This window comes from Xiphophorus couchianus, chromosome 20, assembly GCF_001444195.1.
Source record: "Xiphophorus couchianus chromosome 20, X_couchianus-1.0, whole genome shotgun sequence".
Classification (NCBI taxonomy): Eukaryota; Metazoa; Chordata; class Actinopteri; order Cyprinodontiformes; family Poeciliidae; genus Xiphophorus; species Xiphophorus couchianus.
Genome location: NC_040247.1, coordinates 1,163,589 through 1,178,399, shown reverse-complemented (window position 1 = coordinate 1,178,399; position 14,811 = coordinate 1,163,589). Strand labels below are relative to the sequence as shown.

The window sequence follows — 14,811 nt, the reverse complement described above, 5'->3', positions numbered from 1 at the left end:
AACAGCCACATTCTCACATCCATCATTTATGATGATTAATGGTTGTTGTAGGAGCTATTTCTCCATTATTTTCAGTTAAAGTTTAGAATGTAGATTATTTAATTTATTTTTTTGTTTTGTAGTTGATTTATAATTAGAATGTTTATTTTGTTTCTAAATAAGTTTTTGGTTAGTAATTCACTTAATTAGTTAATTGATTTCAGTTTGGGAAGTGGGTGTGTTTCACAGTATAAATACGTAGAGTTTAGATGAGTCTTGAGGCAGATGGGTGGTCTTATGGTTTTTACCTGTCTGTCATCAGTCAGTCAGTTTTATCAGAGAGAACAGGTGCAGGAGTTAGGGTAGGTTTATCCAAAGCCTGTAACTTGTTTTTAGCCAAAAAACGGAATAAAGTAAACAAAGAGCTGCATTTTGACTGTTTGACCTTTTGTTTGGACTGCGTAAAGCAGAACCCATGATGCCCAGTATTGACTGTTTGAGTTTATTTCATTTTGCTTTGATCACTTTTGAGATTTGAATTTTTTCGATTTTGGAATTAAGTTTTTGGGACAAATAGTCAATACAGTTGTTTTTGATTGCATTTAGTTTTGTTATTGCTGTCGGGTAGAAACTGTCTGAGACGGTTGGTTCTGGTTCTGGTTCCTCTGTATCTTCTGCCTGAAGGCAGCAGTGTGAACAGAGAAGGTCCGGGGCAGTGTTGTATAGTAACGAAGTAAAAATACTTCACTACTTTACTTAAGTATATTTTGGAGTACTTCATACTTTCCTGGAGTATGAAAATTTTTGATGACTTTCACTTTTACTTCACTATATTTCCGAACTTAATTGCGTACTTTTACTCCGATACATTTTCAATGTGTGGTTTAGTTACTCGTTACAAAAAAGCGAGAGAGAGAAACAAAGTGTTTTGACCCCACCTACTGATTGAGTGATGCATAAGAGTTTGAGTTTTGTAAGATATTCGGTGACATAACACTTAATAAACGTAAACATGCGGCAAGTAGTTTTGGGGTTGTTTTTTTTTTTTACCTTTGTCAAACAGCAGAGGGCGCTGCTGCATTCATATTTACTCAATGGGTGTAATTCATATTCCTTTATTTAACCAGGTAAACCCCGTTGAGATCTAGATCACCTGAGCAAAAAATTTGCAATACATAGCAACCTGGTTACAAGATAAAAACAATTAATACATATGCACAAGTATAAAACAATAAAAACAATGACACTGTTTCATAGAATCTTGTTGCCTATCTTTAATTTTTTTTTTAATGTCTCTTCTCTACCGGAAAACAAGCCATTTAAAGGTGGGATGTTCTCACAATCTGTGAAAAATAAAAATGAATAAAAAACAGAAAATCCTGGGAGTTTCGACATGAAGATGACAGAAAAAGAGCTACAGAAAATAAAACAATTGAAATCTGTATTGCTTTAAATGAACCCTTAGCTTTTTCTTTATCTTGAATATGTTTATCTGTATTTGTTTTTTCTTGAGGCAGAACAAATGAGGCATAACTCTGTCGTTATACAGTGTGTCTGCGAATAAAGTTAAAAAAAAAACATCCGCCCCCCTTTCCCTCCCCCTCACCCAACAGACTTCTTGTGGCTTTGACGTGAAGCTGTGATGTCACTCATCCTGTCTGTGACATCACAGCCGCCTGTCTTTATATTCCCAGATTCCACAGAGAAATTCATTTGCAGTCTTCAATCTCAAACAAAACTCAACGATGGCGGGACAAAATGTATTGCTGGAGAACGTGGAAAGTTTGGAGAAGAGCTGCTGGAAGCTTACAGGAGAGAACAAGAAGCTTCAGAAAACTGTTGAAAATCTGAGGCTGAAAATTGAGCGACTGACTGCCAGGAAAAAAGATAACTGGCAGGCAGAAAATGAAAGGCTGGTCAACAAAAATGATTATTTGAAGCAACAATTCAGGACTTTGAATAGTGAATTGGACGAGGCTAAAGGGACAATTGAACAACTACAATCAGAAAACAAAGCCCTGTCAACCCATAATAGGAAGGTAAAATGGGGAACAATGGTAGATAAGAAATTTTTTAACAATTCAATGAAAGAGAAATCACAACAGTTGTACTGGATTGGCAAGGTGAACAAAGAGCTCAATCAAGAAATTGCTGGACTGAAATTAAAGATGGACAGACTTAAAGCCAGGGAAGAAAATTCAAAGGCTGAGCCACAAGACAAAGAAAAGATGGACAAAAAAAAGAATCAGACCCCGGAAGAAGAAACTAAAGAAGAGAAATCAAATATATTTCAGACAATTGGGAGAACATTCATCAAAATGTATCAATCAGGGACTTTGAGGTATTGGGTGCCACCCTGGATATTTTAATTTCGAAATAACATTAAATAACGACCACAAAAGCAGGGCTAGACTCAGATGAAGCTTGAGAGCAGAGGCAGAAATCTGCGGCTTCCAGAGGGAGGAACGGACATCAGAAGACCGTGACCACCGCAGGCTCCTAGGAGTCTCACAGATCCTTTCCAGGACTGTGTCTCCGACCCGCCTGCTGGAAACTATCCGTCGGACAGTCGAACCTCGGATTCAGGAAGAGCAGTGTGGTTTTCGTCCTGGTCGTGGAACACTGGACCAGCTCTACACCCTCGGCAGGGTCCTGGAGGGTGCATGGGAGTTCGCCCAACCAGTCTACATGTGTTTTGTGGACTTGGAGAAGGCGTTCGACCGTGTCCCTCGGGGAGCCCTGTGGGGGGTTCTCCGGGAGTATGGGGTACCGGGCCCTTTGATACGGGCTGTCAGGTCCCTGTATGACCGGTGTCAGAGTCTGGTCCGCATTGCCGGCAGTAAGTCGGGCTCGTTTCCGGTGAGAGTTGGACTCCGCCAGGGCTGCCCTTTGTCACCGATTCTGTTCATCACTTTCATGGACAGAATTTCTAGACCAGCCAAGGTGTTGAGGGGATCCGATTTGGTGGCCTTAGGATCTCATCTCTGCTTTTCGCAGACGATGTGGTCCTTTTGGCTTCATCAGATCGTGATCTGCAGCTCTCGCTGGAGCGGTTCGCAGCAGAGTGTGAAGCGGCCGGGATGGGGATCAGGGCCTCCAAATCCGAGGCCATTTTTTTGAGCCGGAAAAGGGTAGAGTGCCTTGTCCGGGTCAAGGGGGGTGTCCTGCCCCAAGTGGAGGAGTTCAAGTATCTCGGGATCTTGTTCACGAATGGGGGAAGAAGGAAGCGGGAGATCGACAGGCGGATTGGCGCAGTGTCTGCTGTCAAGCGGGCGCTGTACCGGTCCGTCGTGGTGAAGAGAGAGCTGAGCCAAAAAGCGAAGCTCTCGATTTACCGGTCGATCTACGTTCCCACCCTCATCTATGGTCATGAGCTTTGGGTCATGACTGAAAGAACAAGATCGCGGATACAAGCGGCCGAAATGGGTTTTCTCCGTAGGGTGGCTGGGCTCTCCCTTAGAGATAGGGTGAGAAGCTCAGTCATCCGGGAGGGACTCAGAGTAGAGCCGCTGCTCCTTCACATCGAGAGGAGCCAGTTGAGGTGGCTTGGGCATCTGGTCAGGATGCCTCCTGGACGCCTCCCTGGTGAGGTGTTCCGGGCACGTCCCACCGGGAGGAGGCCCCGGGGAAGACCCAGGACACGCTGGAGGGACTATGTCTCTCGGCTGGCCTGGGAACGCCTCGGGATTCCCCCGGAAGAGCTGGAAGAAGTGGCTGGAGAGGGGGAAGTCTGGGCCTCCCTTCTGAAGCTGCTACCCCCGCGACCCGACCTCGGATAAGCGGAAGAAGATGGATGGATGGATAAAGGAGTCCGATACGCCTGCGGTTTCCAGCGGGAGAGACGGACATCAGAAGACCGTGGCCACGGCAGGCCCCTAGGAGTCTCACATCTTTTCCAGGACTGTGTCTCCGACCCGCCTGCTGGAAACCAACGGCTGACAGGACGTCCGTGAAGGGGGGACAAGTGAGTAGCGTTTAAATTAAAAAGTGAGCGAACGATTGAGGGTCTTTGGGGTGTAAAACCCCATGAATCCTAGGCACTGATTGGTAACAGAAGGACTGAAAAATCCGTAACAGAAGGACGGCGGAGTCCGCGTAAACTGAAAAACCCGTAATACCAAGTGTGTGTGTGAGTGTGAGAGTACTTGGAGGAATTTAGATACCACTAGGTATTTGTCCTCATACCAAACGGCAGGAGTGCAAACGGTGAACCTCTGGTGGATGCATGTAGGCAAGAATTTCCCACCTGAAAAGGTTGAAGAGGGAATTACCACAACAGGGGATTGATCACCGTCCTGCTAAGAATTTATCCAGTCTTTTAGAGTCCACCCTATGTGTTTTTAAGACTGGAACGAAATTGACTAAATTGCTCAAAATGGGAAAAGGGAATAGCAAATTAACACCGAAAGATAAACTCCAGTGTAAGGACTGGAAGTTTATGGAAAGACAAAACCCTAACTCAGTAAAGAATTTAAATAAATTGATAGAAAAATATTACTTTCAGGGCCAATTAAACACTCAAAAACACTGACTGAGTTATAGGATGAAGTACGACAGAAAACAAAAATCAAATCAAAAAAAATATGAGTAGTGAAGGAATGGGCGAGTTAGAAATGTGGATGGAGGAGCTAAAAAGAGAGAATAAGGCAATCAGAAAAGTTAGGATAAAACAGGAGAGCAAGAAGAGTGAAGCAGATCAGGCAGCAGAGCAGGGAGGAGCTCAGGTAGGAGTTATAAGAAAAAAGCAATGTCAAATTTATTTATATAGCACTTTAAAAACAGGCATAAAACTGCACCAAAGTGCTGCACAAGAATGACAATAACACAAATGAATAAAAACAGAGTATCAAAACACTAGTTCAATTAAATGCCAAGGAATAAAAACCGAGTTTTAAGAAGCGATTTAAAATGATCCAGGCTGTGGGCAGATCTAATTTGGAAAAGTAGATTGTTCCATAGAAGAGGAGCAACAACAGAAAAAACCCGATCTCCTTTCCTCTTAAGCAACCAAATACAGAAAGAAAATAAAAAGAAGATTTTGAAGATATAGAGTATAGATAAATAAATAAACGATTTAGTAAACAAAATGAAAAATAATGAATTATCTAAAAGCTGGAAAGAAAAGTAGGTGAAAATTAGAGGTTGCTTTTGCTGGTGTGACTATGCAGAACACTGTGGTGAGTCGGTCAGAACTCCAAAGAACGCAGAGTCGTACTCCAGGTGACTTAACTCGTACTTGCGGTTTATTTAAATAATTGTGTGTGGTTCCTGAAATTAAACAACAATACAGCGTCAATGTCTAAATAAACTGACTGAAGTAGCATCACACATACTGCATAACTGCACATTTCTACATAAATACACGACACAAACAAAATCCACTGTGTATAACGTGAACAGAGCATGCTATTAATTAAGGGTAAAACTAAAATACTCTGCTAAATAAACAATATTATTAATATGTAACATCACTTACTTGTATTTCCACGCACACACATCAAGGAGTAACAATAAACGGCAAACAGCAAGTTAAAATAAACAAAATGCGAACATAAACTATACTCTCTTTTCACTCTACTCTTTTCTCTCTTTCTTCGTCTGCATGCTGCAGCTGCTCTAAGCCCCGCCCCTTAAAGGCTCAGCATGGCAGTTTGTTACACAGCCTTTTCCACAGCCGCCCCTGTATTCACCTGTGAATACGAATATCAAGAAAAAGGCTGAATAAAAGGAGGTGATTAATCATCATTAGGCAGGGCAGGTAGGCTGACAAGCCTTGCCACGGGTCGAATGTAGGTTCGTCCCTTTACAGTCACTTCAGCAGATCTGATCCGGGTGTCTGGTCCAGGAAAAACTTGAGAGACTTTACCCACAGGCCAGAGGGCTCGCGGAAACTGGTTGTCCACGATCATAACCACATCTCCTACTTGTAGATTTGCTGATTCAGTCTGCCACTTCTGGCGGGCTTGGAGTCCTGGCAGGTAGTACTTCAGAAAGTTCTGCCAGAAATGGTCGGCTAGAATCTGGCTGTGTCTCCATCTTCTCCTCCCAAGAATCTCCGGGCTGTCATAGATGACTTGCGGCAGCGAAGCATCCCGCCGTCCCATGATGAGATAGTTAGGGGTCACTGGGTCAGGATCTGCTACTTCGGATGAGATGTAACCTAGGGGTTTTGAATTAAGCATCCCCTCGATTTCGATCAGAACGGTGTGCAGCACCTCTTCAGTGACGATTTGGGCTCCAATGATGACTTGAAGAGCAGTCTTTAGCGAGCGAATTTCACGCTCCCAGCAACCTCCAAAGTGTGGGGAACCAGGGGGATTGAAAATGAACTTGATTTGCTGGCAAGCTAGCTGCTCTTTGAGGTCAGGGTGAAGAGCTTGAAATGCTTCCTGCAACTCACGTTCTCCTCCTCTGAAGTTTGTCCCCTGGTCACAGAGGATCTCCTTGGGTTTCCCACGCCTGGCTACAAAGCGTCTCAGAGCCATTAAGAAAGCATCTGTGTCCATACTCGGGATCAAATCAAGGTGCACTGCTCTTGTAGTTAGACATTTAAACAATATTCCCCACCTTTTCTCATGACTGCGTCGGATCTTGATGGTGTATGGCCCAAAACAATCCACCCCCGTGGAATAAAATGCCGGCTTGAATAGACGCAGTCTGGCTGGAGGGAGATCCGCCATCCGGGGTGGGTTAGGTTGACCTTTCCACCTCTTGCACTCAGCGCAGGATCTCTGATGGCGGCGTACTGCTTCACGTCCACGTAGCACCCAATATCTCCTTCTGATCTCAGCGAACACCCTTTCTGGCCCAGGATGTTGAAGCTTCCTATCATAATCTTGTATGATGAGTTGGGTCAGAGCGTGTCTGGGGTCCAGAACAATAGGGTGAACTTCATCTACAGCCAGGTCAGGATTCCGGCGTAGACGGCCTCCTACTCTGATGAGCCCTGTTTTTTCATCAAACTCAGGTGCAAGTAAAAGAAGACAACTAGATTTGGCAATAGGTTTACCGGCCATTAGCAGGGTGATTTCCTCCAAGAATGATTCCCTTTGGGATCGTTGTAGAGCTTCCAACTCAGCAGCAGCATAGGAATCAGCAGTGATAGGGTGGTTGGGACCAGCCGCCCCGTGAAGGTGATGTACGATGGCCTCCAAGTAGCTGTCCCAAGTTTGGTGCTGGCGTGGATCTGGAACACTGGAGCTGGACACAGTTAGACAAACAGCTTGTCGTTTCAGCTCACCTTCAGGATTACTCTGGGGTGGAGGTGATAGATCAGGCCAGTAACCTGGAGCTAGTTTCAGGAATTCAGGTCCATCGGTCCATCTACTGCCTTTGCAGATGTCTTGGATAGTGAGGCCACGAGTAATATCATCTGCTGGGTTGTCTCTTGAGGGCACATATCTCCACGTGGAAGCTTCTGTCATATCTTGTATTTCTGCCACACGAGTGCCCACAAAAACCTTGTATCTGCAGGAGTCTGAACCCAACCAGGTTAGGACTGTGGCTGAGTCAGACCACAAGGTACAGCTGCGTATGGGAAGAGTTAACTCAGAGCTGACGACTTTGCAGAGCTGAGCACCTGTTAGAGCAGCACACAACTCTAACCGAGGAACAGATTGCTGCTTCTTTGGAGCAACACGAGATCGAGCTGCAAGGAAGGCAACCTCGACTTCTCCTTCTGGACTCTCTGTTCTGAGATAAGCCACTGATCCATATGCCTGTTCAGAGGCATCACAGAATACATGGATATCTCTCATACAGTTGGGCTGGTCTAATCTGTGACTGGTGTAGCACCTAGGCAGTGTGATCTTGTGCAACTGTTCCAGCTCTGCTTCCCATGCATGCCACTTCTGCAGCAGCTCCTCAGGGAGTTGTGGGTCATCCCAATCCCTCTGCTTCTCCCACAGGTGGCGTACAATAACTTTGGCTCGGGTGGTATAAGGCACTATGTAGCCAAGAGGATCGTACTGGCTAGCTAAAACTCTATAGATGTTTCTCATAGTAGCCACTGAGCAATCGATTCGTCTGTGTTTGTAAGTGAGGGTGTCAGACTTACAGTTCCAGTGTAGCCCAAGGGCTGGCTCTTGGATGTCGGACTGACTTTGACTGAGCCACAGCTCACAACTGGATGACCTGAGGTCTGGAGGAAGATGGCAGATAACATCTGGATTATTACTGGCCCACTGCCTCAACTCGAATCCCCCATCGGCCAGAAGGTAGCGCAGTTTGTTAATGAGTGTCTTGGCGGCTATTGGACATGTGAGACTCTGTAAGCAGTTGTCCACATAGAAGGACTTGTTAATGGCAACACGAACATCTTCTTCTGGTTGGCTGTGGTCTATGACGTGTTTCTGCAACGCGAACGTTGCGCAACAAGGGCTGCAAGTAGTTCCAAATGGAAGTACTTGCCACTCGTAGACATCAGGGGGCTTGTCTCGGTTCATGTCCCGCCACAGAAACCGAAGCAGGGGTCGATCTGCCGGTAGGAGCCTCACTTGGTGGAACATGCCACGAATATCGCTGCTGAAGGCCACAGCATGTTCCCTGAAACGTAGGAGCACCGCTAGCAAGGCAGGGCCGAGAGTGGGACCTGGTAAGAGGAGTTGATTTAGGTTGTAACCTTGGTGTTGGAATGAACAGTTGTACACCACCCGGTTCTTCCCATTATGTTGAACCATGTGATGGGGTATATACCAAGCTTCACCAATGGTGTCAGACTGATGGTCCACCAACTTCACTACATATCCAGATTCTACAAGCTTCTCAATCTCCATCTGATAAGCAGCAGCTTGTTCTGGCGACTTGGCTAGGCGCTTCTCTGTGCTTCTCAGGAGAGGCAACACTGCTTCTGGTGTGGAGTTCAGTAGAGGCATGTTCTTGATTCGAAGAAGGGGTGTGGCATAACGCTCAACACCACTGACATTGACTCTCACCGTCTGGTTTTGCAGGAGCCCGACTGCTTCGTGATCTTGTCGTGACCTAACTGCTAACTTCTCACTGCGGTAAGGGAGCACATCCATCTGCCATAACTTCTCTACACAGGAGAACAGCTCTGTGGGTGATGATGTAGACGTGAAGAGACAGTGACTCACATTCGTGATGGATTCCACGGCTTGTGCTGGTCCCTGTAGTGTCCAACCGAGGAGAGTCTTCACTGCTGCTGGCTCACCAGGTGATCCCAGTCTGACTGGCTCCACAGGTGTTATGAGGTGTGTGTAATCGGCGCCAATCAGCAACATGGGGCGGACTCTGTTTAAAGGAGGAAGAGGCAAACCTGACAAATGTTTGTACTTCTCCTGGAGTGAGACAACTGGATGGGAATGCTCTGCTAAACTCAGTTGCTCGGCTGTAAAGGCATTCTGGATGCTGTACACTTTGTCAGGGTTGGCTGCTGGGGAAATTGTGAAAGACACAGCCGCCCCGTGGAGCTTCTCCACTTCTTGTCTGATTGTACGAAGAGCTAACACCTCTTTGCTTCCTTTAAGGCCCAACTGTTTGGCAGCAGGCTGAAGCAGGATTGTCCGCTCAGAGCCATCGTCTAAGACGGCATACGTCTCAAGGGACTTGTCACCATTTCTCAGGACTACCTTACTGATCTTCAGTAGCACCTTGCAGTTGTAAACTGGTCGGTCAACATACATGACTTTATTGGCAGAGTTAACAAGGCAACTTTCTGCTGAAGGTGAAACTGATGTTGGTTCCTCCTCTGCTCTCTCATTCACCTCATGCAGCACTAGCAAATGTCTCCTACCACAGGTTTTGCAGGGAGCTTTAAGTGTACACTTTGCCGCTTGGTGATTACGTCCACAACGCCAACACTTATTATTCGTTTTAATCCATGTCACCTTCTGTTCTTTGCTCAAGGTCTTAAAGTTAGAACAGTTGTTCAGGAAGTGCTTGTCGTTGTCACAATAGGGACAGTAAGCCGTAACCTTCTCTATTCCCTTTGACTTGTTGACAACATATCCAGGTGTAGGTGGTGCTGCTACACTATTTGATCCAGATACCTTCTCAGTACCCAGGAGGATAGTAGCAGTCTTACTTGAGAGTTTGGAAGTGCGCTTGGTATCAGGCTTCTTGTTAAACGACTCCTCTCTCCTCGGGGGCTTCATGCTGTCTTCCTGAACTTCCAGCTCATATTCTAGCCAATCAGCAAAGTCAATGAGGGTAGGAATGGCTACTCTCAGGGGATGGATAAATCTCTTAAAGCTGGCATTGAGGTCATAGGGAAGTTTACTTAAGAGTCTTGAAACATGAGAGCCACAGACTAACTCGATTTGACCTCTCTGCCCCAGTTGTTCCAACATGCCTACTAGTGACCGCACGTTGAGGGCAAACAGACGAAAGCTCTTCACATCACCACAGCGTATATTTGGACCATCCATTAACTCTGCAATCCGTTGCACTGCAAGCTTGTGGGGCTGTCCATACATCTTCGTGAGAGCCAACATTGTATCAGTGTAAGGTTGCCTTGAGTTGCAGTAGGAGTCTGCTACAAGTGAAGCTTCTTCACACTGGAGATGATCAGTGAGGATCTGGTATTTGTATCTTTCAGTAGCATCGCCTGGTAATAGATTCTCTAAGGCAATTTTCATGCGTGCAAACTCTCTGGGATCTGGTGATGTAAATCTGGGGATAGTGGGCTTTGGCCCCCTGTATGTGGTCTCTCTCTGTGGCTCATTAAAGCTGGGAACTTGGACAAATGAAGAATCTCTATGTGAATAGGAAGGTGCGCTCCGCTGTGGTGTGTCTGCGTAATATAGGCTATGAGGCAGACCACCAGATGTTTGGGAAACTCTAGGATTAGTGAAATCTAATGGCAGGTTTCTTCGGGAGCTGAATGTTGGATATTGTAGCTGCTGGTATGCTGGAGAATTGGTAGGGGGTTGGTAAGGTCCATAACCACCACTGTACACACTTTGAGGTGAAGGAGGTGGGAACATAGGCTGATGGGCGGCTGGCTGGGACTGTAAAGCAACCATCAGGCTCTGAAACTGTTTACGAAGCTCAGCGTTTTCTTGGCGCATCTCTTCGAGAGCAGCACTAAACTCTGGAACTTGGCTGGTCTGCTGCTCCCCGGTGACTTGCTCCATAGATTGACAAAGCTCTCGTTCTTGCTCCATATCATCCCTCAAATCCATCATGTCGAAGCTCTGGCTAATGGGTGGTGATGGAGATCTGGCAGTTGGACACTCTAGTCCGCTTTGCTCATCTGATGGTTCCCCTGCAGCTGCTGTCCGGGATCTACTCTGAGCTCCAGGTCCACTTAGGTCATAATCTGACAGGTAGGAAGGAACTGACATTCGTCGTTTGGGTCGAGTGTCCAATGCCTTTGACTCTGAATTCTGCATCTTTTAAGCAGTAGTCTGCTCTCCGGCTCGAAGGACCATTGAAAATTAGAGGTTGCTTTTGCTGGTGTGACTATGCAGAACACTGTGGTGAGTCGGTCAGAACTCCAAAGAACGCAGAGTCGTACTCCAGGTGACTTAACTCGTACTTGCGGTTTATTTAAATAATTGTGTGTGGTTCCTGAAATTAAACAACAATACAGCGTCAATGTCTAAATAAACTGACTGAAGTAGCATCACACATACTGCATAACTGCACATTTCTACATAAATACACGACACAAACAAAATCCACTGTGTATAACGTGAACAGAGCATGCTATTAATTAAGGGTAAAACTAAAATACTCTGCTAAATAAACAATATTATTAATATGTAACATCACTTACTTGTATTTCCACGCACACACATCAAGGAGTAACAATAAACGGCAAACAGCAAGTTAAAATAAACAAAATGCGAACATAAACTATACTCTCTTTTCACTCTACTCTTTTCTCTCTTTCTTCGTCTGCATGCTGCAGCTGCTCTAAGCCCCGCCCCTTAAAGGCTCAGCATGGCAGTTTGTTACACAGCCTTTTCCACAGTAGGTGAGAGGAAGTTCATGCAAGGAGGGAGTGAGGATTGTTTGGTGGTCTGTCTGACAGTAGAGAAGTCATTATCATCGCATAAGGCAAGATTTTGATGTAGTTTTAGTTTTCTAAATTCAGAGAACAGTTTTCTCTTTAGAGTAGCTTGTTTAAGTAAGCAAATGATTTATGAGGAATGAAATAATATGGGAAGTTTTAAACGTTTCACAACTGCAAAGAAAATAATAATTTGGTATTGTGATGCCTTGAGTGGACATCCAGAGAGGTTGACAAGCAAGTGTTAAGGTGCCAACCTGAACATTATCCAGCTGAATACCTCAATTTAGGCTTTGATGAGAAGGGGGGGGGGGGGTGTTATCTTTACTTTTCCTACACACACTCGCACACATAATGCAACGTGATTGGATTTGGGCAGAAGGGCGTGACTAATTTGCCATATAAAGAAACCTGGAATGGAGTAGTGGAACGGAGTGGCAATGTAATCACGATGCACTGTAAGCTACGTAATGTGTTTTGAGGCAGTTGACCAAAATCCCGGACGATTTTTAGGTCTGAAAAGTAGGACATGTCCGGGAAAAAAGAGGACGTCTGGTCACCCTACCATCGAGGTAACGTCTTATGAAATGGTTATAATCCTCCTGTTTCAGTAACTATAGCTTGGTCACTAGACACTACTGTATTGTGAAACGTTGACCATAAATGAACTTTGTTTGGCATTGTTTCAGTTCCATACGTGGTGTATTTAGCTTAGGCTTAATGTTGACTGTAGCAGGCTACCTAGACTCCTCTGTTCAAGGGGGGACAGAAGCCATAGCGATAGCAATTTAGACTAAATTTAACGAATATAGGAAAGGCATGCAAGTTCAAAACCAGGTTTACAGATGCCAATAAGCTGCATTTCCCTCCCAATTCTTTTTTTCTTTTGCATAATGACCAGTTGTGTGCACCAGCTACTGACTGTAGCATTGACTGATTCACTGATTTGTGAAGTAGAGTAATCGTAACAGATCTTTTTCTTCATGTTGGCCGCATTTTCTGTACTATTTATTTTTCTCATTTTCAGCACTGATCTTACTTGAAGGGAAAACTTAAGGCTTACAAAAACTTTGTATTTTCTGTCCTGGAGGGTTTACTAAGAAGCTGGTTCAGTTGTAAAGCAGGTTAAGTTAACCTTGTACTATAGGTAAAGCACCTCATTTTCTTAACTAAATGATGCCTGCAGGTATATCTATTAGCAGGTTTAATTTTGCCTGCACTTGGTTGGGTACATTATTTTAAGTGTATTTGACAAGTTTACCAGAATATAAAAAATGTCATTCAAACTGCATTTGCCTTGTTTTACTTTTCATTACATTACTTGAGTACATCCATTTTTACAGTAATTTCCATACTTAAGTACAAGAAGTTTCAGATACTTTAAGACTTTAACTCAAGTAACATTTCAGTCAGTGACTTGGACTTTTACCAAAGTCATATTTTGGAGAGGTACTTATACTTTTACTTGACTCTGAGATTTCAGTACTTTATACAACACTGATCCGGGGTGAGAAGTGTCCTTTGTGATGTGTTGTGCTTTTCTTAGACAGCGGTCGCTGTGCAGGTCCTCCAGTGAGGGGAGAGGGCAGCCAATGATTTTTTGGGCTGTATTCACAACCCTTTGGAGAGCTTTCCTTTGAGCCGTAGTGCTGCTGTTATACCAGACGCAGATACTATATAACACATGGTATATAGTCTTGTACTGTACAGTGCGATAACACATTTAGTTAATCTCATAAAAGAAGCGATTATAAAAATAGTATTTTCTTTTGTCCGTGATTTGTCCACCAGAGGGCGCATTAACAGCAGCTACCTAACAAACAGTCCGGTGAGTCAAACACACAATTTTCTATTAATACTATTTTAACTAAAATATTAAAATTATTTGAAATGATCAAAGTATGTCATCTTATAACAAGTAGTATTTTAATTAACACAAATCAATATATTCCAGTTTGTGTACATTTTTAATAATCCAGAAGCATTTCTTCGGCGCATGCGCAAGTGAGCCAAAGAACACAGCTGTTAGCCTGGTCTGGAGCATGCTAGCTGCACAGGATGAATTACCATGGTAACACTGCGTTTGTGAAACCGAATCGTGGCTGGATTCAGCCAGATTATCCCGGTTTAATCCGCTATCCTGGTTTAGTGAAACAGACTCTGGACTCATTTTACTCTCTCACTGTGTAAACAATAAACAGCATTTCTTTATTATTATTATTATTATTCTGTATTCAACACTCACCGCCAGTTTGTTGCACCGTCTTTTCCTCTGGCGGGGTTCCGCCGTTTCTCCTCCAGGCCAGAGATCCGATGTTCCAGGGAAACAAACCAATCATCCAACCCGCGGGGCGCGAATAAAACCGGTGGATCCTCCACATCTGAGCCACCGCTGCTGGATCTCCATTCCGAGATCCATCGCTGCAGCAAAGCCGGTTTTGCTCAGAGACCACGCCACAGTCTTCACGGAGTGGCGTGGTCTTTTCTCGGAGACGTCCATTTCCGTCGGGTTAAAGTTCAATATGAGGGGGAACCGCTTTAAAAGCAGCACATGAGGCGGTGGATTGCAAACACCTGAATAATAATGAGCCAGAGGACCAATGGGAAGGAAAACACCTTTTTATGGCAGGCAGATTTAGCATAAAATTGGCTCTGCTAAAAATCTGGATATATAAAAATGAGATTTGACTAGAAACAACTACATTTCTAATATCCTGAATGGTAATTTAAAATATATGCATTTACATCATGATTAGCCAAGAAGAACATTTTGAGATATCTTAAATTGCGTCATGGATTCATCATTTCAAGGTCACGAATTTGTAATTATGGCAAGATGTTTTAACATAAACTCAACT

At 44.5% G+C, this 14,811-nt stretch overlaps 1 long non-coding RNA gene across 2 annotated transcripts in view; it reads right to left on the bottom strand.

The window, feature by feature from the left end:
- Positions 1-14,811, bottom strand: part of LOC114135579 (uncharacterized) — a 19,530-nt gene extending 4,719 nt beyond the window's left edge. For both annotated transcript variants that reach the window (XR_003593618.1, XR_003593617.1), the window contains exon 1: positions 14,199-14,811. This is a non-coding gene — a long non-coding RNA (uncharacterized LOC114135579). The remainder of the gene's footprint in view (positions 1-14,198) is intronic.